The sequence below is a fragment of the Hemiscyllium ocellatum genome, chromosome 12 (genome assembly GCF_020745735.1).
Source record: "Hemiscyllium ocellatum isolate sHemOce1 chromosome 12, sHemOce1.pat.X.cur, whole genome shotgun sequence".
Taxonomy (NCBI): Eukaryota; Metazoa; Chordata; class Chondrichthyes; order Orectolobiformes; family Hemiscylliidae; genus Hemiscyllium; species Hemiscyllium ocellatum.
The window spans coordinates 7,459,571-7,475,074 of NC_083412.1; the positions used below are offsets into that span (position 1 = coordinate 7,459,571).

General features: G+C 44.4%; 1 protein-coding gene and 1 non-coding gene across 5 annotated transcripts in view; both read right to left on the reverse strand.

Moving 5' to 3' along the window:
- The window catches only part of dgkh (diacylglycerol kinase, eta), a 570,460-nt gene that overhangs the window by 273,216 nt on the left and 281,740 nt on the right, over positions 1–15,504 (reverse strand). The window lies entirely within an intron of this gene.
- On the reverse strand, positions 10,551–10,736 carry LOC132821233 (U2 spliceosomal RNA). Its single transcript, XR_009645302.1, has one exon. It is a non-coding gene; the product is annotated as a U2 spliceosomal RNA (small nuclear RNA).

Here is a 15,504-nt window from a genome sequence, read left to right on the forward strand (position 1 = left end):
TATCCTCTGTTTGTTTTTGTAGCCTTCCCAATCTTCTGATTTCCCACTGCTCTTGGCTACTTTATAGGATCTCCCTTTTTCTTTAATACATTTTCTGACTTCCTTTGTCAGCCATGGCTGTCTAATCCCTCCCCGGATAATCTTGGGGATGAACCTCTGTACAGTGTCCTCAATTATACCCACAAACTCCTGCCATTTTTGTTCTATTGTCTTCCCCGCTAGGCTCTGCTTTCAGTCTATTTTCGTCAGTTCCTCTCTCATGCCATCATAATTACCTTTATTTAACTGTAACACCATTACATCCGATTTTGCCTTCTCTCTTTCGAACTGCAGACTGAACTCTACCATATTATGATCGCTGCTTCCTAAGTGTTCCCTTACTTTCAGACTTTTTATAAAGTCTGGTTCATTACAGACCACTAGGTCCAGAATAGCCTGCTCCCTTGTGGGCTCCATGACAAGCTGTTCCAAAAAGCCATCCCGTAAGCATTCCATGAATTCCCTTTCTTTGGATCCACTGGCAACATGATTTACCCAGTCCACCTGCATATTGAAGTCTCCCATGATCACCGTGACCTTGCCTTTCTGATATGCCTTCTCTATTTCCCGGTACATGTTGCGTCCCTGGTCCTGCACTGTTAGGAGGTCTGTACACAACTCCCATTATTTTTTTTTGCCTTTGTGGTTCCTCACTTCCACCCACACAGACTCCACATCATCCGACACTATGTCATTCAGTGCCGTAGATTTAATTTTGTTCTTAACTAACGAGGCAACCCCGTCCCCTCTGCCCACCTCCCTGTCTTTCCGATAAATAGAAAATCCTTGGATGTTTAACTGCCAGTCCTGACTCCCCTGTAACCACGTCTCTGTGAAACCTACCACATCATAATCATTCACGATTATCTGTGCCATTAGTTCATCTGCTTTGTTATGAATGCTATGAGCATTCAGGTAAAGTGCCTTATTGCTAACTTTCTTATCATTAGAGATATTGGAAGTCATAAGGTGTCCTAAGTTATCCTTCCTTTTTGCTGCATTCCCAGTCTGCCTCGAGTTTAAATCCACCTGCACATATGCTATCCTGCTGCTTATCTTTCCATTTAACTCCATAGTCCGTCGCTTTCACTTTCCCTTCCCCCCAACTCAGAAGTTTAAAGTCTTACTGACTACCCTATTTATCCCCTTCGCTAGAAGATTGGTACCTGATGGGTTCAGGTGGAGACCGTCCCAACAGTACAGATCCCCCCTGTCCCTGTTCCAAAACTGATGCCAATGCCCCATGAAGTGGAATCCCTCTTTCCCACACCAATTCCTTAGCCACGTGTTTACTTCCCTAATTTTCTTATCCCTATGCCAGTTGGCACGTGGCTCGGGCAGTAATCCGGAGATTATGACCCTTGAGGACCTGTACTTCAATTTCCTTCCTAGTGCTTGATAATCCCCAAACAGGTCCTCCACCCTAGCTTTGTCTATGTTGTTAGTCCCAACGTGCACCACAACAACTGGATCCTCCCCCTCCCGCTCCAATATCCTTTCAAGCCGGTTGGAGATGTCCCGCACCCTGGCACCGGGCAGGCAACACACCATGCGAGACTCCCGATCAGGCTCGCAAAGGATACTATCTGTCCCCCTAATTATAGAATCCCCTATAACGACTACTTGTCTATTTGTTCCCCCCTCTTGAATGGCCTTCTGCACTATGGTGCCGTGGTCAGCTGGCTCATCCTGTCCAGAGCCCTTTTCCTCATCCGTACAGGGAGCAAGAATCTCATACCTGTTGGACAAGGTCAGGGTAAAAAATGAGGTCTGCAGATGCTGGAGATCACAGCTGCAAATGTGTTGCTGGTCAAAGCACAGCAGGTTAGGCAGCATCTCAGGAATAGAGAATTCGACGTTTCGGCTGAGGCTCCTGCACTCCTGAACTCAGGTTCCCCCTACCAGCCTCATTTATAGTCACATTCTGATGTCCCTGATCACTAACTGAATGTGAATTACTTAATCTACCAGGTGTGACTGCCTCCTGAAACAAAGCATCCAGGTAACTCTCCCCCTCCCGGATGTGCCGCAGTATTTGAAGCTCAGATTCCAGATCATCAACTCTGATCCGGAGTTCTTCCGGTAACCAACATTTGCTGCAGATGTGGTCACTGCCATTCACAATGGGATCAGCCAGCTCCCACATCATACAGCTACAGCACATCACCTGCCCAGCCATGTCTGCTTAGTTAATTACTTTATTACTTTGTATAAATTTGAATTAAAATACTTTCTGATACCTCTCTGCTATAGTCTTTTTCTAAAAACCAATTAATAGATAAACCAAAAAAGTAAATTTTTAACCGGTCACGGATAGTAAATTTTTAAACAGTCACTGATGATATAGCTTACTTAACATTAACCTTTTATACTACTCCTGGGTTCTGCCTTCATGGTACATATTATTTTCTTATGATTTATTAAGTCACTTTCAGATGAAAAGCACAGCCAACTTGCAAGTGACAAGTCTGAACGCAAAATAAAGACAATGATTTTGGGACCAGTCTCCTGGCCTGGAGCCAGGAAGTGAGTTTAATTTGACAAGACAGTAGTGCCCTAGAACCCCAACTTTGCCCTAATTTAGTTCTGGCAACTAGGCCCAAGCTTGGCCAGCCTGCCTCATTATCAATTTCAATGAATGACCAGTTAAAAGCTTCATCTTGCCAAGGCTGCAATTACCTCAGCTCCAGTGGGACCAGAAATAGTCCAACAACTTGACTGGTGATCGAGTGTGGTCAGCCGACACGTTTATGAGGGGCAAGTGGGATCGTTCATCTGGCATAAACGGGTGTGAATCAAGAGCTTGGGTTTGGGACATGGGGTTGGTCACTGAGTGCCGCCAATCTGCCACAGTTTCCAAATGCTCTGCCCTCTTCGCTCCATGAACCACTCCATCCCAGAAAAACCCCTCCAGACCCCATACAACCCCAAGCAACATTTAGCCTTCCAGTGGAAAATCCTTCATCCTGGGAGTCCAGTGCCTGTTGTCCTGGCAGCAGCCACTGCTTCTGATAAACAAGTTCTGGAAATGCGTGTTTCTGATTGGCCTGCATCTCCGGCCAGGAGGGATGTCCTTCTTCATGATCTATTCTGGTGAGTTTTCTCACCTGTGCAGGTGGCTGCTTTCTTCCCTGGAAACTCTTCCACTTTCAGACTCAGTCCAAAAACAGGAAGACATTGACTTGTGATCCTCTACACTAGAAGATGTACAGACTGTACTGCAACAACGCCTTAACACATTAAACAAATACAGGCACCTGTACAGGGAAGAGAAATGTGGACATTTCAGTCCAAGCATAGTTTCCTTTCATTACAGATGCTGCCTGACTGGGTTGTTTCCAGCAGTTTGTGTCCCAGATCTGCAGAATATTATGCTCCTTTTTTGGCCCACTGACTCGAAATTAGTGATTGATGTAATCTTGAGACTACGGTTTCTTCCAATCTCTTCTATCATGCAGAAGGTTCAAAAGCTTAAACACACATAACTACAGATTCAAAAACAGCTTCTTCCCCTCTGAATGGACCTCGCAGATTTCAAACCTAATCGTGATTTTGAGAGAGGGAGAGACAGCAAGAGACAGAGAGAAAGAGAGACACACAGAAAGACATAATTCCCTAAGCCATCCTTCAGTTAGTAACATATTCTCCTCAGGTTCATAAGATTCCAGATTGTGAGAGAGCCAAAGTCCAAGTTAACACTGTAGAGCAGCAATGAGAGAGTGCTGCAGCATCAAAGGTGCCATCTTTCAGATCGTACATTAAGTCAAGCTTACTGCAGAGACGAGTTTGAAACCAAACAGGCATGTTATTCCCAATATTTATCCCTCAATCAATGAGATTCAGTCAGAAGATGGGCAAAACCCTGAGAGCACTTGGGAATTCTTAGGCTGGCTTATGTACTCAACAACTTTGACTTTCTAGTTGGAATTTCAGATGTGTTCATTTGATTTACAACTTCAAGCAATTCCCATTGCCTGCTGTGCTAAATGGTGTGACACACACACACACACACACACACACAATCAACAACTGAACATGTAAAGCCACAGAATAAGGATATAATGAAAAACTCTGTGCTGCATCTTTTTGTCAGGTTGACAGTGACAGAGTTACACCATCGAGAAGGCAGCTATTCAGCCGACTGCACGCTCTTTGAAAGACACGATCTCATTAGTTTCATTCCTATACTCTTATTCCTGACCCTGCCATTTGCTTCCCCTCAATAAATATATCATTAAATCTGCTTCCACATAGTACTCTGATACATTGCCTCACAAGCAATGCAAGTAGATTTTTAGGTGAAGATAACATGATAATAAATTTAAGACCGGACACATTTAGACCAAACAACTTTTTTTTCTCTCTCAGCTCAAATGCAAGCCAGAAATTAAGTTTTGCCAGTCCAAATTTTGGGTATAGAATAAGCCTCATAATATTATATCGTAAACTGCATCCCCTCTATGAGCACAGCTGGCAAAATGGTAAACTGTTAGCAAAGCAAAACATTATGATACATGCCCTGTGTATACATTTATGCAGTATCGAGCTGAATGCTTCTCCTGTACCTTCGCCTTTGTAAACAGCTTTGTGGTGTGCATTAAGTTGAAATGGTTATACATTAAACTCCAAACATTACATAACATTGCTACAGTGGCTGCACTTAGACCAGTGAAGCCTATGAGATGCTCTGAGGTATTGAAAGGCATGACATAAATGTAAATATTTCCCTTCTAATTCAAAGTCAAGGTTTGGGGGAGTGGGGGGAATGGGGGGGTGGCGGGCGAAGAAAGGTTGCATCCTCTGGAGCCAACTGGTTTGGATTCCAGTTTCCTCACAAACAGATATCAAAGAGAACGGGAAAGGCACTTACTTACTGTGCTTTTCGAACTCCTACGGGAGCTCCAGGCAGCAGTCAGCTTGCGTATCCTGCTTTTCCCAGCGTCAACACTGGCTCGCACACTGCAGCTGGGAGATACAGACCGAAGCTCTGCTCGTCTCCCCTCCCCTGACACAAGTTACAAACAACTGGCAGCTTCCCTGACTAATGAAATGATTTATGTAAACAGCACCACTTGGCCCATTAGTCTGAGCTGAGGTAACACTTGGTTACACCTGGAAATGTTCTCCCTCTGTGGGGAGGGGTGTACAACCACTGAAGCAGACAAAAGCTGACAGGGTTTTCAGAGGGTGGATAGTGCTGGCACTCCGTTCAAGAAAACATCGGCCTAACCAGCAGCAAGGCTGAGTTGCTGTTTGTGTTAACTACATTAGAGAGAATCCCCTGTATACTCATCCACAAAGACTCTACATACCAGGCTGTGGGGAGAAATTTAGGTTCTTTTGGGGTCTAACTCACCCAAGGGCTTTAAGACTCCATGTCAGGCAGTCTATCCAACCACTCAACTCTTCCCTGATATATTCTCCTAACTGACCACCACCATGCTAACAACTCTATTAAAGACTTGCAAGGCTAGCAGTTCTTCAACCTCATTGGGAAGGCTGACTGCTGACTGCCTCAAAATGAAAGCATCCAGAGAGGCATGCACTTCAACAGGTGACAATTTGAGGGCCAAAAGGGCCATAGCCATGGAACTAATGCAGAGAGTATATCCCTCTAGGCAGATCATTTCAGCCTCAGCTGCATAGAATCATAGAATCCCTACAATTCGGAAAGAGGCCATTCAACCAATTGAGTCTGCAACGACCCTCTGGCAACATCCAGTCCCAGACCCAGAACCCCTATCCTATCCCCGCTATCCCACATTTATCATTGCTACTACACTGAACTTGCTCATTCCTGGACACGACAGGGCAATGTAGCAAGACCAATCCATATTGTTTGACTGTGGGAGGATACCAGAGCATCCAGCAGAAACTCAGACATGGGGAGAATGTGATAACCCCAAAAAGGTAGTCACCCAAGGCTGGAATCAAACTCGGGTGCATGAGGGTCAGCAACGCTGACTATTGAGCCACCATGCAGTCTAGCTTTTCTGCTTACAATCTTGTCTGGCATGGAATTCCTCCACCATCACACTGCAGGGAATGCTTTGCAATAGGATTGGAACCTCCATACATGGCTTCTCAAATGCAAGTGGACTGGCAAAAGTTGGGCACACTATGTTCTGTCATGGTGTGCTCAGCTCCAATTGGAAACTTTATCAGTGGTAACAAGGTGCCAATGAGATCTCACAACGCGATTTTCTCCCCTACCGTCCCTCCAAGCCTGGAATCAAGGGAGCAGGAAAAGCAAACCTTGAACTCTTCCTAACTAGACATCCTTCTGTTTTCAAATAAAATACTTCTGGTAACAAAAGTTACGGTGGTACGGTGGCACAGTGCTTAGCACTGCTGTCTCACAGCGCCAGAGACTCAGATTCAAGTCCCGCCTCAGGCAACTGTCTGTGTGGAGTTTGCACATTCTCCCTGTGTCTGCGTGGGTTTCCTCTGGGTGCTCCGGTTTCCTCCCACAGTCCAAAAATGTGCCAGTTAGGTGAATTGGCCATGTGAAATTGCCTAAAGGGTTAGGTGAGGGGGTAAATGTAGGGGAATGGCTCTGGGTGGGTTGCTCTTCAGAGGGTCCGTGTGGACTTGTTGGGCCGAAGGGCCTGTTTCCACACTGTAAGTATTCTAATCAAAAACAAAACGAATCAGGGAGAAAGGAAACTGTCTCAGACAATTAAGCTGACATTTGGAGCCAATATACAAACATGGAAGGCTTCAGTCTCTCAAGCTGAATCTAAATTTCTCCATGCCTCTGGAACTCTGACAGTGGTGGATTTCTGTTCATTTGTTTTGTTCAGAAAGCAGAGTTTTGACTGAACACCACCTGTTTCAACAAGAGCAAACATGCAACAGAAATCCACTACAGTTGTTCTTTGTCTCCTCTGTGAAGTGTCTGTCTTGGCTTAGTAGTTAAAAATCACACAACACCAGGCTATAGTCAAACAGGTTTATTTGCAACCTGGTGTTGTGTGATTTTTAACTTTGTCCACCCCAGTCCAACACTGGGACCTCCACATCGTGGCTCAGTCGGAAGCACGTTTACCTGGAGGCACCAAGTTTATGCTTCAGTGCAGGGAGTTGAGCACATAACCCAGGCTGACACTCAGCAAGCATTGCACTAATGGGGATGCTGCCATTTTAAAGACCATGCTGAGCAGAGCTCTCATCTACACTCTCACATGGCGAGAATGTGTATAGGGTATAAGCAGGCAGGAAAAGAGTTAAGTTCTAAGTTTTGTGAAACAAAAGGTTCAGCTGAGCATGATTCAGATCAGATAAGAGCTTACAGTTAACAATGGGGTGCTGGAGGAAAGGGTGATGGGTTAACAGGATGGAAAAGCAGTCATCATGTACAGGCATTTAACAATATTGGAAGCATGCAGTATGCAAAGTCAGCTAACAAGGGGAAAAGTATCTATTGTATGAATCCAGTGAATAAGGTTAAGAACATTCATTATATAACAGTAAAGGGGTTGGTCTCTGCTATTGATACTCGTTGATTGTAACGGACACCCAATTAATATGTATGTTGCCTTATCTGGATGATCCTCCCTGTAAAATGACTATATAGTTCATTGAGAAACTGCTGTTCCAGAGAAGACTGGAAACCCACATCCCTCTGCACATGTGTGATCATTCTCTCTCCCTCCTGGGCCTGGAATAAAGATGAAGGAGGTAAAACTACACTGTCTCAGAACGTTTTGCTTCGACTGATAAGCGGGGCATGGGTGGGGGAGCGGAACAGGACAGTGGAAATAAAGATCACATGCTACTATTTTTAAATCAACTTCTCCTTCTGCCAATGGTTATTACACTGCTGCTTATGGGAACATGCTGTACACACATTCGCTGCAGTGTTTCTGACATTGCAACTTCAAAAGTCTTTGGGACATTCTTGGAAATATCTGTGCTCAACCTCCAGGTCGTCCATAGGTTTGATATCTAATCCAGAGGAGTAGTCATTAAGACCAAGAGAGGCATCCCGTTTCCCAAATACGAGGAGATGATAAAATGAGCAGTGTGAATCAGGCTGGATGCTTCAGTCAACTCACTCTCCATTTAGGTGTGAAAAACACTGCCAATTTCATGAAAAACAAAACTTAAGAAGTGGCTTGTATTTCTTACACTGCTCTCTTGACAGTAACAAAATGATCCCACCCAGCCTGCTGAAGAAACTGGTCATACAAATAGTAGATTCTCATTTGCATCCCTGAGTTCTGGTGTTACTCAGAGCTCCAAGAAAGGGATTTATGGCTGACTACTGCACATGCCTGGATAGACAGCTGGCCAGTCACAGTGCTCTTGTAGGTCTAATGGATGGCTAATTGCAACATGTCTTCATCGTTCTTAATCCAGCTTCTATGTCTTGATGGCAGACCCATTAATACAGACAGCAGGCAGAATAGGAACCTGGTCTTGCCGCCTCTACCTTCAGCATGAAACCCTTTCATTCAAGGAAAAGCTTCAAATAATATTGAATAAGCTAGGAATTAGTACAGTATCAAAAGTCTAAGGTAGTCATGGACATAAACCTGAGGGAACTCAGTATTTTAATTAATTCCCACTTAAGGGACGCCCCATAATAAACATTATGTAATTGTAGATCATAAGGCGCATAGCACTACAAACATCTCAAGAATATCAATAGGGTGTTTCGGTGCTTATTTCTTATTGACTAGTTAAGACTCTGAGTACTAGAGCTCAGGGTATAGAATAAGTACAGAAGGCCTGACAATGGGACTACAAGTGGGTCTGGAACGCACAAAGCTGGACAGCAGCAGTCCACCACCATTTACAGATGGGAGGCTAATTCTGCACACTGCCAGATCAATTCAGGGAGGTGGAAGTGGTACATTTGGTAGAATTCCTACCTCTGATTTCAACTCTCATGTCAGGACTTTGACGGTAATGAAAGATATGTCATAGCACAGCCAGGCAGGTTGATTAATAATCTCTAAACCTTTTTGATATGGCTATAGCAGGAATCAGAGCAGGCAATTCTCATCAGCCAGAACTATGTGCTAGTTGTAGGACAGCATGCATGAGCCAGAAGACTCCAAGGGCAAGACCTTGCCATAGGCAAGCATCATCCATACATCACGACAGCCGAGGCTGTAAGTAGGAGAACACGTCACCTTTATTTTTGAGGAACAAGAGGTCCCAAACAACTTGCAGCGGAGATTCCTCCAGTGATGATATTGGTCTCAAGACAGTATGCTTCAAGAAATTGTACAGAGGCCATTTGGTGGCCTCTCCAGGTAAGGAGATAGACCACTCTTCTTTAGAAACATAGAAAATAGGAGCAACAGTAGGCCATTTGGCACTTTGCAAAATAACCATGGTTGATCATTCAACTCAGCGCCATACTCCCACTTTCTCCATACACCCTTTGATTCTTTTGGCCCTCAGTATTATACCTAACTCCTTCTTATAAACATTCAATGTTTTGGCCTCAACTGCTTTCTGCGGGAGGGAATTCTACAGGCTCACCACTGTCTGGGTCGAAGAAACTTGTCTTCAACTCAGACCTAAATATCCTACCCTGTAGCCTTAAATTGTGACTCTTGGTTCCAGATTCCCCAGTCATGGGAACATCTTTCCTTTGTCTCCCCATTTAAGTCCTATTCAAATTTTGTAAGTTTTGATAAGATCGTTCTTCACTCTTCTAAACTCCAGTGCCGTTTGATTAGGTTAGATTAGATTCCCTACAGTGGGGAAACAGGCCCTTTGGCCCAACAAGTCCACAATGACCCTCTGAAGAGTAACCCATCCAGACCCATTCCCTCTGCCCTCTCTTTATCCCTGACTCATGCACCTAACACTATGGGCAATTTAGCATGGCCAATTCACCTGATCTGCACATCTTTGGACTGTGGGAGGAAACTAGAGCACCCGGAGGAAACCCACGCAGACACTGGGAGAACATGCGAACTCCACACAGAACCACCTGAGGACGGCAATCGAACCCTGGTCCCTGGCGCTGTGAGGCAGCAGTACGAACCACTGTGCTGCCCACCGTGCTTTCATTTTACAGGGCATTGCACCTACCTATCTTAGACGCAGCATGTAGGTTTTACACTCTCAAAATTTCAACAGCCTAACAAAATGGCAAATTACTTTGGTTTAATTATTTAAGTAGGCTACTGATACCCAGTCAGCAGGTTCCTACAAGACTCCCTGCCTGCTGATGTTCAAATGGCCTGATGGAATAACCATGTGTTTCCAGCATCTCCTTCTCCTAGTCCAGCACTAGGTACTAGTAAAACGCTACCCTGCAGCCGGTTTGAAATGGACTGCTCTTCATGTTGTTGCTTATTCGGACTCAACCCCAAATCAGACCAATATGATTTGTATTGGAAATGGAAAACGGGCAATATATTTATCCCTGACTAATTAATCTAATACGATGGGCAATTAAATATGTGAAAATTGAGAATGATTGACAATTTCTCTCTCTCACACACACACACACACACACACACACACACTCACACACACCTGAACTGAGCCGGTAGCTCCTACTTTCCCAACATACATCTCCACAGAGACTGGATACATTGGATCCAAAGGTACTCCAACAACTCTCATTTATAAATGTATTTAATATAATTAAAATAAGGAACAATATCAGATATTAAACTGACAAGAACAGAAACTACAGACGTTTAAAGCCAAAAGGCCAGGAGCAGGGTCTTGTGCCCAAAGACATTTCACATTTAAATAATCAAAACACCTAGTCACATTATGAGATGCTTAGACAGGTAACCAAATGCTGAAATCAAAATGTTCAGCAGAGATAAGACACTGGAGTGATTCAGGGACAATTGGTATAGAGCAACTAAATGCGATTGAATGGTGGGTGATGAAAGCGAGGACACATGAGAGACAAGAGATGGAAGTGCGCAGGGTGAAAGAAGCTAAAAAGAGTTGGATGGCTTCAAACATGATGAAAATTTGAAAAATTAGAACCTGGCTAGACTTGGACTCAATATGGTGACCATGAGGTGATGTGTGGACAGGACTTAGAACGAGGGACTTTTAGATAGGCTCAAGTTGCTGAAGTTGTGTAATTCAAAAAAACCTGGAAAACCTCTCCTCAGCAAACAATCATACTGTGATTTGAGGGTAAACAAAGATGCTCAGTATAAAAGCAGTAGAGCTTGTACAAGAAGCTGGGCGGCACGGTGGCACAGTGGTTAGCACTGCTGCCTCACAGCGCCAGGGACCTGGGTTCAATTCCCGCCTCAGGCGACTGACTGTGTGGAGTTTGCACGTTCTCCCCGTGTCTGCGTGGGTTTCCTACGGGTGCTCCGGTTTCCTCCCACAGTCCAAAGATGTGCGGGTCAGGTGAATTGGCCATGCTAAATTGTCCGTAGTGTTAGGTAAGGGGTATATGTAGGGGTATGGGTGGGTTGCGCTTCGGCGGGTCGGTGTGGACTTGTTGGGCCGAAGGGCCTGTTTCCACACTGTAAGTAATCTAATCTAAAAAAAATCAATCCTTCCAATATCCTCAGACTATACAAAGATAGCGAGCAAGTCATTTTCAGAATCTCGGGACTGAAAACGAAAATAAGGTGCCTAAAATAATTATTCCTCAAAGTACTTTCCAAAATGTCACCAACTATAGTTGCACAACTGGAGTGAGCAATGAACTGAAACCCACACTGAGCAAATGAGCCTTCCTGGAGAGGTAGTTTGAAATTAGAACACTCCAAGTGCAACAGCCAAAAACAACCAACTATAGCAAGAAAACTCTCCAAACCTCAAGATTATCCTTGTCTTTTAAAATTTAAAAAAAAATCTCTTGGTCTCGGCTACAATCTTGGACAGAAAAATGAGGCAATGAATATTGCTGCAATTTCTTTTAAAGAGTTATTAAAATATTGTGAATAATTTAAGTGACTCTATGGGACTAGGTGGGACAGCTGAAGGCATAAGGTCAGATGAATTATAGGGATCAGAAAAGATTTACCAGGATGTTGCTGAGATGGAGGGTTTGACTTATAAAGCTTGGCTAGATAGGTTGGGACATTTTCACTGGAGCCATAGAAGGTGGAGAGGTGACCTTATAGAAGTTTGCAAAATCATTGGTTGTGAGAGGTGGGGGTGAGACTCCTGATAAGGTGAATGGCAGGTGTCTTTTCTTTAGGGTGGGGCATTTCAAGGCTAGGGGGCATTTTTTAAGGAGAAAGATTTTTAAAAAAAGACATGAAGGCAACTTTTTTACATCGACAGTGGTTCATGTGAACTTCCTGGGGAGATAGTGGATGCAGGTACAGATACAATGTTTAAAAGGCATTGTAAGACATAACTGCAAATGTGTTGCTGGTCAAAGCACAGCAGGTTAGGCAGCATCTCAGGAATAGAGAATTCGACGTTTCGAGCATAAGCCCTTCATCAGGAATAAGAGAGAGAGAGCCAAGCCGGCTGAGATAAAAGGTAGGGAGGAGGGACTAGGGGGAGGGGCGATGGAGGTGGGATAGGTGGAAGGAGGTCAAGGTGAGGGTGATAGGCCGGAGTGGGGTGGGGGCGGAGAGGTCAGGAAGAGGATTGCAGGTTAGGAGGGCGGTGCTGAGTTGAGGGAACCGACTGAGACAAGGTGGGGGGAGGGGAAATGAGGAAGCTGGAGAAATCTGAATTCATACCTTGTGGTTGGAGGGTTCCCAGGCGGAAGATGAGGCGCTCCTCCTCCAGCCGTCGTGTAGTTGTGTTCTGCCGGTGGAGGAGTCCAAGGACCTGCATGTCCTCGGTGGAGTGGGAGGGGGAGTTAAAGTGTTGAGCCACGGGGTGATTGGGTTGGTTGGTTCGGGCGGCCCAGAGGTGTTCTCTGAAGCGTTCCGCAAGTAAGCGGCCTGTCTCACCAATATAGAGGAGGCCACATCGGGTGCAGCGGATGCAATAGATGATGTGTGTGGAGGTACAGGTGAACTTGTGGCGGATATGGAAGGATCCCTTGGGGCCTTGGAGGGAAGTGAGTGTGGAGGTGTGGGCGTAAGCAAAGGACAGTACATGAACAAGAAATATTGGGAGGGATATGGGCCAAGCGCAGACAAGTGGGACTAGTTTAGTTTAAAATTATGGTCAGCATGGAATGGTTGGACCGAGGAGTCTGTTTCCTTGCTGTATGCCACTGTGACTGGTCAAGCATTCAAAGTGCTTCACAGTAGCACCAACAACATTTATTTCTTTGAGTAGTTCAACATCAAAGTTCAAGGGAGAGCATGGGTTAGAAAGGATATCCTGAGGTCCAGGTCAAGGCAGCTGAAAGCATAGCTGAGGAGTGTGCAGGTTAGGTTGATCTTAGACCAACATAAATGCTCGGCTGAACATCATGGGCCAACGGGCCTGCACTGTAGTACATTCCATATTCTATGGAAAATTAAAAGTAGGAACACAAGAGGACAAAATTGGTGGAGTGCAGAGACCTTGGAACATTGTAGAGTTGAAAGAGCATGGAAAGCTCAGAAGGTTGTAAGACTAAATAGATTACATAAATAGAGAGTTCTCATACGTCAGATTTTCTGAAGGAAAGCTGGAATAGTAGTCTGAACAGCTGATGGTATTCAGTTCATTCAGGAGCATACTGTTTCAACCAAGAAAGAGAATGCATTACCACCAAACCTACTGTATCCCACATCAGATACCCCAGAGCTAAATCCAACAAGCATGCAGCCATGTCTATGCACATAGGCTCACGTGAGAGTATTAGCATCCACTCAAGAGGCTTTTTATCATCAGTGTTGCAGTGATGCAAGGGAGGAAACTCCAGTTCTTGGAGACTGACTCCACAAATGTTTTCGCCCTCCCTTTGACTGACACAATCATTGACTGAGATTCCAGAACAAGAACTCGCAAAAGGGTTCCTTGAGGCAGAGTTCCACAGCATAGAAAAAAACCTTGTAGCGCATTGTTTCCCCATCGGTCAAAAACAAACACCTCACTGTTCTAATCCTATTTTCCTGCACTTGGCCCACAGTTGTCCATGCCTTGGCATCTCAAGTACATATCAATATATTTCTTAAATATTATGAGGTTTCCGCCTCTTCCACCCTTACAGGCAATGATTCCAGATTGCCACCACCTGCGGAAAAAACTGTTCTTCACATCTCCTCTAAACCTTCTGCCACTTACTTTAACCTCCACCAACAGAGAAGGTTTCTTCCAAACTATTCTAACTATGGCCTTCATAATTTTATACATTTCAATCATTACTCTCTCAATCTCTTCTGCTCTGAGGAAAACAACCCCAAACTGTCCAAACTTGTTTCATAGCTAAAACTCAGCAGCTCAGACAACATCCTGATAAATCTCCTCTGCACCCTCTCTAGTATTATCACATCACTCCATAATGTAGATTCCAGAACTGTGTATAATATTCTAACTGCGGCCTAACCAACGTTTTACACAGTTTCAGCATAACCTCCCGACTCAAAGTCTATGCCTCAGGTAGCAAAGGCAAGTATCTCATTTAACCACTTTATCCACTATGTCCTGATACCTTAAGGGACCGGTTTATATGCAGACCAAGGTCCCCCAATCCTCGGTGCTTCCCACGGTCCTTCCATTCATCATGTATTCCCTTGCCTGGTTTGTCCTATCCAAGTAGATCATATCTCATTTATCTAGACTGAATTCCATTTGCCGCTGATCAGCCCATCTGACCAGCCTATCTTATCTTTCTGCAGCCCAAGGTTATCTTCCTGACTATTTACCATCACACCAATTTGTATACAACGTGGGAACTTACTGATCAACCCTCCTACATTCAAGTCCAAATCATTTATATAAATCACAACCAGCAAGAGTCCCAACATTGACCCCTGTGGGGCACAGATTTCCAGTCACAAAACGGCTCCTCAACCATCACCCCCTGCTTCTCGCCACTCAGCCATTTGTGGATTCCTTGGATCCTATGGGCTCTTTGTTATCAGTCTCCTACATGGGACTATATCAAAAGCCTTACTTCCAAGTAGACTATATCAAAATCATGTCTCTGAAAAGAGACTGCTTTCATCATTTCCTAAAACCCTTTACTTACACTCTGGACATTGTATTCATTGTGTTGCCATTTAATGCAAATGCAATCATGTCAACTTTGTAGCAGATGCAGAGATAAAGGGTGCAACAGTAGCTACCTTTCAGTAATGCCTCACTAGCTGCAAAACGTTTTATTTCAGAGGATGTGAAAGCCACTGCATAAATGTATGGCACTTTCTTCTCAACATTTGTCTCACACTCAAACTGGTGCTAAAGAGTGCAATTTTGTTTTTAAAGACCGACTGCTGTAAGGGAACTAGCCTGGAAGAATTACTAAGCAATGCATCACTGAGCATCTCAAAATGCATACATTGCCAACTTCAAATCTCACTGATTTTGTTCTGCCTTATTTCTGTGACCACTTCCAGTATTATACTCTCAAAATATTTCAGTCCTGGCATTATCACTGAAAGCCCTCTCTGC